Consider the following 10,577-nt stretch of genomic DNA (forward strand, 5'->3'; position numbering starts at 1 on the left):
CTGATAATAATTAGTAAAAATAAATCACAGTTCTCAGGATTTCTTATTTTTTATTAAATATTTTCTTTGTTTACATTTCAAATGTTACCCCCTTTCCTATTTTCCCCTTCAAAAACACCCTATCCCCTCCCCTCTTCCCCTGCTCACCAACCCACACACTCCTGTTTCCTGGCCTTGGCATTCCCCTACACTAGAGCTTATAGCCTTCATAGGACCAAGGGCTCTCCTCCCATTGATGACCAACAAGGCCATCCTCTAGGCCATCCTCTGCTACACATGCAGTTGGAGCCCACCATGTGTATTCTTTGATTGGTGGTTTAGTCCCTGGGAGCTTTGGGGGTACTGGTTAGTTCATATTGTTGTTCTTTTTATGAGGCTTTAAACCCCTTCAGCTCCTTGGGTACTTTCTCTAGTTCTTTCAATGGGGACCCAGTGCTCAGTCCAATGGATGGTTGTGAGCATCCACCTCTGTATTTGTCAGGCACTGGCAGAGCATCTCAGGAGACAACTATATCAGGCTCCTGTCAGCAAGCACTTGTTGGCATCCACAATAGTGTCTGGGTTTGGCGATTGTATATGGGATGAATCCCCTGGTGGGGCAGTCTCTGGATGGTCATTCCTTCAATCTCTGTTCCACACTTTGTCCCTTAACCCCGTTCCATGGGTATTTTGTTCCCCCTTCTAAGAAGTATCAAAGATCTTTGATCTTCCTTCTTCTTGAGTTTCATGTGGTTTGTGAATCGTATCTTGGGTATTCCAAGCTTCTAATTTCCACAATACTTGCTTATTATTTTAACCAATCATTTTCTATTATTTTTAAAAAGTAGACACATTTGACCAGAATTCAGAGGTTGTGGAATACAGAAGAGGATTAGGTTACAGACTAGGTTAGACTAAGAATTGTGGGAATCTCATTATAAATTAAATGGTTGTCACTGGGCCAGCAAGATGACTTGACAAGATAAAATACTTGGCACACAGCATGGTGGCCTGATTTCCATCCCACAAACCCATGTAAAGATGGAGGGAGAGAACAGAGTTGCCCTTTAATTCCTTCAATCAGTGCATGCTTGCTTGCTCCCCACATTATACACACACAAACAGCAACCAACAGTGACAACAAAAATAGTAGTACGAATGCAAATAAAAACAAGTATTGCATCCATGTAATTTCGCTGAAGAAATACATCTCAGAAGGAGCCTCTAAGATAAATGTGACAAAGTGTTTATAGTGGATGGAATGGAAGAGAATCCAACAAAAATAGTAAGAAGCTATGAACTTGATCTATGTGTTTAAAAAGGTAAGTGCACAGAAAAAAATCATATGATTTGTAATTGGAGAGACTTTAAAATTCCTTTTGCAGTGGTTTTTCATGTTTTTGTTTTTGTTTTTTGTTTTTTTTTTTATATATAAAGCTATTGGTGGAGTTACAGAGACAAAGTTCGGAGCAGAGACTGAAGGAATGACCTTCCAGAGACTGCCTCACCTGGGGATCCATTCCATAAACAACCACCAAGCCCAGACACTATTGTAGATGCCAACAAGAGCTTGCTGACAGGAGCCTGATAAAGTCATCTCCTGAGATACTCTGCCAGTGCCTGACAAATACAGAAGTAGATACTCACAGCCATCCATTGGACTGAGCACAGGGTCCCCAATGAAGGAACTAGAGAAAATACCCAAGGAGCGGAAGGGGCTTGCAGCTCCATAGGGGGAACAACAATATGAACTAACCAGTACCCCCAGAGCTCCCAGGGACTAAACCACCAATCAAAGAAAACACATGGTGGGACTTATGGCTCTAGCTGCATATTAGCAGAGCATGGCCTTGTTGATCATCAATGGGAGGAGAGGCCCTTGGTCCTGTGAAGGTTCTATGCCCCAGTATATGGGAATGCCAGAGCCAGGAAGCAGGAGTGGGTTGGTGAAGAGGGAGAGGAAGAAGGGGATAGGGAGTTTTCAGAGGGGAAAATAGGAAAGGGGATAACATTTGAAATGTAAATGAAGAAAATATATAATAATAATAATAATAATAATAATAATAATAATAATAATAATGATGTAAGTGGCTACTGAGGCTATGGAACACTCACAACATGGGATCTAGCATGACTGCCCTCTGAGAAACTCAACAAGCAGCTGAAAGAGTCAGAGATGCAGTTATTTACACCCACCCAATGTGCAGAAGCAGCTGACCCCTGTTGTTGAATTAGGGAAGGCTGAAAGAAGCTGAGAAGGGTGATCCTGTAGGAGGACCTGTTAGCGGGCTTAATTAATCTGTACCCCTGAGATATTTCAAATATTGAACCACCAAACAGACAGCATACATGAGCTGCTATGAGACCCCCAACACACATACAGTAGAGGACTTCCAGGTCTATGTTCATTCAGAGATGATGCACCTAACCCTCAAGAGACTGAAGGTCAGGTAGGGTAGGGGTTGGTGGCATCCACATGGGGTGGGATGGGGTGGGGTGGGGTGGGGTGGGGAGGATGTGTGGGATGTGGAGCAGTTGGAGGGTGGATGGGGAGGGGCAGGGAATGGAATATGGAGTGTAGAAAATGAATTACAAATAGAATTAAATTTAAAAAAATAAACAAAGCTATAGGCTTCAGTGAGAAATCTCCAACTCAACGTCTTTCTTTGTTCTTTTGCACACACATGGACATACTTTCTCTCCCACAAGGAAAGTTTGACAAAACATTTATCTTTGCTTTTTATAGTATTTGACATCATTTTAGTTTATATTTTTAAAATGGAAGAAACTGCTGGTAGAAAGACTATTTATTTCATTTATTTGAAGATTTTTTTTTCTGGCCCACTGTTACCTGCTGCTGATACTGCACAGATTTCTGGAAGGTAAACATCAAGCGAGAGACTCTTCCAGGTCTCTACCTCTGGAGACCAGAGACCAGGCTTGCGAAGTTCGATCATACCACATAATAGGGATGGTTTTCTGTAGAAGAATTCGGCCAAGAGAAACAGAACTGAAAGGGGCTTGGAAGGAATACTAAGAAAAAAAACTCATTGACTTTGAAAACTTAAAATCAGCTAAGGCCTTGACCCTGTATAGTTGAGGGAATGCATTTGGCATAGGATTCAAAGAATCCTTCTTGGGAGAGGAATTAAGGTCACCCTGGGTCTAGAAGGTAGAAAGATACTTGAATGGCCCAGTGAGTAGCTGCAAGAGTCATTACCCATGTGAAAAACCATACAGAGTGTCTCCTGGGGAAATGTTACATTGTGTTCCATGTAATAAACATGTAGAATAATGCTCCAATTCTAAACATCAATAACAAAGTGTTTAGAAATAATTCTAAAAGGAGTAAAATCAAGAATCAACTTTTAAACATGAGACACTTTTGTTCAAACTTTTACTGGTAGTACTTTGCATTAAACTCTTATTTTTGCTAAAAATTCAACAAAATTGATTTTGGAGAATTTTACAATTATTAATCTCATGTCTGAGCCACCATGACTCAGTGGATTTTACACTGACCTACACATTTCCTGCAGTAACCTCTGTGCCCATTAGTCTGTATCTACGTGGCACATTCCTTGTCTTTTCTTTAGCCATCTACCCATATTCTCTTTTGTTTTTCCCTCACCAGTATCCTTTAAGGTGGCAGGTTGCCTCTTACCAGATTACCTCCAGAAAGGAACAGCTTCTGACAGGGAAGTGAGCAGCTGCGTGGTGGCTTACAGCAACAGCAATGCTGTTATTTTGCACTGGTGTAGCATTTTAATATAAATGGCTGAAATACAATCTGAAAATAGTCATTCATCTCCAACAAGCTCCACAAAGCTGGTTAGCATTTAAGCTGCTCTATTTATGGGCTGCTTCGTTTTAGGTGCTTTCCTTCCTGTAATGGTAATAGGGGTGATTTTCATATGGTCATTTGTTGGAGAAGAAATGATATTCAAGCTGAGGCTGAAGTATTATGGCAGTAGTCAAAACTCTGCAGTCCAGGATCACTATGGCTCACCCTTTTGGGGTATTTCCTGTTGTTTCCAGGGAACTTTAATTTTATGTGTGTAGGTGTTTTGTCTGCATCACATCAGCACAGCCTGTGCCTGTAGTGCTCTTTGAGGCCAGAAGAGGGCATTAGATTCCCTTGGAACTGGAGTTACAGATGGTTTTGAGCCACCTATGTGGGTGCAGGGAATCAAACCCAGGTCCGTTGGAAGGACAGTGCTCTTAGCAGCTGAGCCATTATTGTAGCCCCCAGCTTAATTTTTTTTTAATGTGTGGAAAATAATGCAGAGAAAGTGACTGTTGATCATGAAGTCAGAATTTAAATTAAAGCTAGAATCCTGGATCTTTTCTGTCTTAAATTCATTCCAGACACAGTGATTCTTGTTACTCTGACCTCTTCATGTTTATAAGGTTTTAGATCTCTGAAAGGGTTACAATTGTCCTTAACATCACCTTCTAAATAACAAGGGAGATTTTCTCAGCATTCTGCACCTTTACTTACTCTTGCTTACTCACCATCATTATGAATTGTCAGCTCATGCATGTTCCTCTGACCAGTGACTGAAGCACATAACTCATGCCTGCTACCCAGCACATCTCACAAAGCAATCAAATTAAGTAGTTTCACAGGCTATGAGCACTCTCATGTCATGAAGTAGAGTAGAGCAGAGGAAGAAAGAGAAAGGCAGGGCAAACAACGGACAATTCAGCTAACCTGGATATTGTCACAAGGATGCATCATATAAGTTTTGTGACCATGAAGAAAAAGAACAAATGATATTTTAATTACCCACTTGCCCCGAGAGTTAATTCATTATTGCCCACATTAGACACTGTGAAGAATGAGATAATGGAGTAAGTTTTTTATTGAGACTTTGAGAGGATAGATATGATATCAGTAGTGCTTCAAGGTTATTTACACACAAGTTTTATGTCTTAGCTTTTCACGCTGCATCAAAATGACATATCTTACAAGAAAGTAAATAAAATAGCTTTGCCAAAATTGTTTTTGTGTCTAAATGGATACAAAGTAAAGAAACTTACATTATAATTGAGTATAATCCCTCACATCACAGGACATGTGTGTGTGTGTGTGTGTGTGTGTGTGTGTTTGTGTGTGTGTATCTATAGTGAATATATAGAAGTCAAAGAACATCTGATGAAGGTTGGTTTTCTTCTGTCACCACAAGAAATCCAAGAGGTCCTGAGTTCAGTTCCCAGCAACCGCATGGTGGCTCACAACCATCTGTAATGGAATCTGATGCTCTCTTCGGGTATGTGTGTGAAGACGGATACAGTGTATTCATATAAAATAAGTAAGTAAGTAAGTAAGTAAGTAAATAAATAAATAAATAAATAAATCTTTAAAAAAGGAAAAGTAACAGGATTGTATTTAAAAAAAAATGGCTGATGTTTTTGAAAGAGTGTAAGAATAAAACCAGATGAAAGGGCAACCGAGATTCTGTCCTAAAATATTCCTATGTAGGTTTTCAAATACAATAAATGTCCTATGTGTCTAGTAAGTCCTCTTCTGAAATTCTATGTCCTGACTGCATCTGACCCAATGAGCCCAATTCTAGAAATTTATCTTGTGGAAATAATCTAAGAGAAAGACATGGCCATAAGTATGTTCTTTGCAGTGCTATTTATAACCTAAAATTTATCCCTATAATAAGATAAGTGATTTATCTTGCAGCATACCAGAGGAAAAAAAACGTAGATTCTGCAATCAGAGCTGAAACGCAGGAGTGAGGTTGAGGCAGGAAACATAAATTCACAGCCTTAATTTTGCCCTAAGATTAAATATATTTATCTCTAAATGAAATTTAATCTGCTCTGATTTCTTACCTGTCTGGCCTTGTCTGGCAGATATTCCAATAGCAGTTATTATTGGATGTTCCCAAGCTTGTTACCTCCTATGTGGTTATAAAAGATTCCTGGACTTACTTGGGGCTTGATCCCTGGGGTGGGGCTTGGTTTTGAGTGTAAAGGATCCTCTGTCTTTCCTCACTGTTTCATCTTGATGAAGCTGTTCCTGAGTCCTGGTGCTTACAGCACAACTGCCCTTAGAGATGCCTTCCCTCAATTCAACGTATTCTCTCAGGTATAGGTCAGTACTGCCTGGAATCAGAGATGGAGCCTTCCCTATCTGCTTTGAAGTGATCCAACTTCCTCCTGGTCAGATCTTGTTCTGCTTCTCTCCCCACCTTGTCCCAATCCCTTCTGTGAATCCCTTCTCTCCCCCCAAACCCTGCAGGACCTGGAAGGACAAAAACTCTATAAAAACACTTTTCAGGGTTTTGCAGTAAAAGGAAAAAAACCTTATCAGCCTGATTTGACTTTAAAAAAGGTTCTCCGAATATTTAAAGATATAGGAAAAGATTTAAAACCTATTAGTAACAAAAATTAGAGACTACACCAAAGGATGAAGATACCCAGTGAAGGCAGCCATTTCAGAAAGGAGGGGACCAGACACAGACTGATAAAGGGCTTAAATTTGATTACTAAGAGAATACCTCAGTGGTTAATCTCCAAGAGTATAATTTTGGAAGGATAATAAAAGATGAATTAAGATCACAGACATACAAGAATTAAGGTTTGCTTTAGAATCTGGCGGTGAAAAAGAGTTAAGAAATGGTACTCATCAGGATAGCCAATACAGTTAAAGGGAGAATTTATAAACATGAGAGCTATATATAAATCTGTGAGCAAAGTAGGAGGACTTCCTTGGACAAAGAGAGTTGGAAGACAAGTAAGAGGTAGGAAAACTGAACAAAAGAGAAGGATATTAAAACAGTTAGATGGTGGGACTCATGGCTCTAGTTGCATATGTAGCAGAGGATGGCTAGTCCCTCATCAGTGGGAGGAGAGGGCCTTTGTCCTGTGAAGGCTCTATGCTCCAGTGCAGGAAAATGCCAGGGCCATGAAGCAGGAGTGGGTGGGTTGGTGAGCAGGGGGAGGAGGGAGGGAATAGGGAATTTTTGGAGGGGAAACTAGGAAAGAGGATAACATTTGAAATGTAAATAAAGAAAATATCTGATAAAAGAAGAAGAAGAAAAAAAGAACACAGGTTCAGCTTTGCAAGGAGGAAGGACAATTCTTTGAGACTAAGAAGTGTGTAATTTTTTTTCACTAAACACCTAAGAGTAAGCTATTTTCCTTAAATCACATTGAGTCTTCTGGAGTACAGAGAGAAGCTCTTATTTTAAGGCAGCTGGGGTTCTAGTAAGTTGCAGAATTTTCCTCCAAATTATAAATTCTATATAGTTCACTATAGTAAACTAATGATGAAACAAGCTTAAATTTTTGTTAATTTTTTGATATGCAAATTCACATCTACATCTAATCTCTTTGTAAATGCCAGGACACAGGAACATAAAACCATTCTTTTAAAGAAGTGAGTTATGATCTTACCAAGAAGGGTAGCCCATGAATCAACTAGATTGACACAGTTGTGTTTATTTCTAATAAGGGCCTTCATTTACTTAAAATGTTGCTCCCTAGACATTCTATCACTCTCTTAAGCATGTAAGACTATTGCTATAAAGAGAAAAGGAAATTACATTAGATCAAAAGCCAGTGGAAGTGTTATCTAGAAACTTGATGGTGATACATAGAGCCTTACTCTTGAAAATGTAGTAAGATTTGACTCCATCATTATAAGAACCCCGAAAGGCAGATCAATATGATGAAGTTAAGACATGTTCCACAAATCTTTATGTGTGCACAATTAAGATGCAGAAAAGATATGTCCACAATGCTGAAGAGCCAGCTTTGAACACTCCTGACTGAGTTCCCAACAGAGTCCGGCTTGTGGCTTCAGGAACAGAGGATTATGTACTGTGTTGAGCAAGCAATCATCCGTCTATTGATAAAGCTAATTCAGGCATGGGGATCTTGGGTTTTGAAGGCAAAGTTATTTTTAAATAATAACAACAAGATAGAAAACTTAAATAATAAGCATAGGCTGAACTGTATATGATCATTAATTAAAGATTCTGGTAGCTGGCAGAACGCAAGGGTGACATAAACTTTGTTCTTAGATGAATTACCTTTCCCCCTTCTAATTTGCCAGTTGTCCAAGAATTTAAGCTTTTTAAGTCTAATATTGACTAAGTACAAAGTACTGCTTAAGAAGTATAGATGCGAAGATAAGAGATGGTGTTCTGACTTTCTCATGCTTGGTGAAATGGTCGATTACTTAAAAATTCAGTAGAGCCCTTCCGCTCGACTCGAGACTCGAGCCCCGGGCTACCTGGCCAGCAGAGTCTTGCCCAACACCCGCAAGGGTCCACACGGGACTCCCCACGGGACCCTAAGACCTCTGGTGAGTGGATCACAGTGCCTGCCCCAATCCAATCGCGCGGAACTTGAGACTGCGGTACATAGGGAAGCAGGCTACCCGGGCCTGATCTGGGGCACAAGTCCCTTCCGCTCGACTCGAGACTCGAGTCCCGGGCTACCTTGCCAGCAGAGTCTTACCCAACACCCGCAAGGGTCCACACGGGACTCCCCACGGGACCCTAAGACCTCTGGTGAGTGGATCACAGTGCCTGCCCCAATCCAATCGCGCGGAACTTGAGACTGCGGTACATAGGGAAGCAGGCTACCCGGGCTTGATCTGGGGCACAAACCCCTTCCACTCCACTCGAGCCCCAGCTACCTTGCCAGCTGAGTCGCCTGACACCCGCAAGGGCCCACACAGGATTCCACACGTGATCCTAAGACCTCTAGTGAGTGGAACACAACTTCTGCCAGGAGTCTGGTTCGAACACCAGATATCTGGGTACCTGCCTTGCAAGAAGAGAGCTTGCCTGCAGAGAATACTCTGCCCACTGAAACTAAGGAGAGTGCTACCCTCCAGGTCTGCTCATAGAGGCTAACAGAGTCACCTGAAGAACAAGCTCTTAACAGTGACAACTAAAACAGCTAGCTTCAGAGATTACCAGATGGCGAAAGGCAAACGTAAGAATCCTACTAACAGAAATCAAGACCACTCACCATCATCAGAACGCAGCACTCCCACCCCACCTAGTCCTGGGCACCCCAACACAACCGAAAATCTAGACCCAGATTTAAAAACATTTCTCATGATGATGATAGAGGACATCAAGAAGGACTTTCATAAGTCACTTAAAGATTTACAGGAGAGCACTGCTAAAGAGTTACAGGCTCTTAAAGAAAAGCAGGAAAACACAGCCAAACAGGTGATGGAAATGAACAAAACCATACTAGAACTAAAAGGGGAAGTAGACACAATAAAGAAAACCCAAAGCGAGGCAACGCTGGAGATAGAAACCCTAGGAAAGAGATCTGGAACCATAGATGCGAGCATCAGCAACAGAATACAAGAAATGGAAGAGAGAATCTCAGGTGCAGAAGATTCCATAGAGAACATCGACACAACAGTCAAAGAAAATACAAAATGCAAAAGGATCCTAACTCAAAACATCCAGGTAATCCAGGACACAATGAGAAGACCAAACCTACGGATAATAGGAATTGATGAGAATGAAGATTTTCAACTTAAAGGGCCAGCTAATATCTTCAACAAAATAATAGAAGAAAACTTCCCAAACATAAAAAAAGAGATGCCCATGATCATACAAGAAGCATACAGAACTCCAAATAGACTGGACCAGAAAAGAAATTCCTCCCGACACATAATAATCAGAACAACAAATGCACTAAATAAAGATAGAATATTAAAAGCAGTAAGGGAGAAAGGTCAAGTAACATATAAAGGACGGCCTATCAGAATTACACCAGACTTTTCACCAGAGACTATGAAAGCCAGAAGAGCCTGGACAGATGTTATACAGACACTAAGAGAACACAAATGCCAGCCCAGGCTACTATGCCCGGCCAAACTCTCAATTACCATAGATGGAGAAACCAAAGTATTCCACGACAAAACCAAGTTCACACAATATCTTTCCACGAATCCAGCCCTTCAAAGGATAATAACAGAAAAGAAGCAATACAAGGACGGAAATCACGCCCTAGAACAACCAAGAAAGTAATCATTCAACAAACCAAAAAGAAGACAGCCACAAGAACAGAATGCCAACTCTAACAACAAAAATAAAAGGGAGCAACAATTACTTTTCCTTAATATCTCTTAATATCAATGGACTCAATTCCCCAATAAAAAGACATAGACTAACAGACTGGCTACACAAACAGGGCCCAACATTCTGCTGCTTACAGGAAACCCATCTCAGGGAAAAAGACAGACACTACCTCAGAGTGAAAGGCTGGAAAACAATTTTCCAAGCAAATGGACTGAAGAAACAAGCTGGAGTAGCCATTTTAATATCGGATAAAATCGACTTCCAACCCAAAGTTATCAAAAAAGACAAGGAGGGACACTTCATACTCATCAAAGGTAAAATCCTCCAAGAGGAACTCTCAATTCTGAATATCTACGCTCCAAATGCAAGGGCAGCCACATTCATTAGAGACACTTTAGTAAAGCTCAAAGCATACATTGCACCTCACACAATAATAGTGGGAGACTTCAACACACCACTTTCTTCAAAGGACAGATCGTGGAAACAGAAACTAAACAGGGACACAGTGAAACTAACAGAAGTTAT

The sequence above is a fragment of the Mus musculus genome, chromosome 2, assembly GCF_000001635.26.
Source record: "Mus musculus strain C57BL/6J chromosome 2, GRCm38.p6 C57BL/6J".
NCBI lineage: Eukaryota > Metazoa > Chordata > Mammalia > Rodentia > Muridae > Mus > Mus musculus.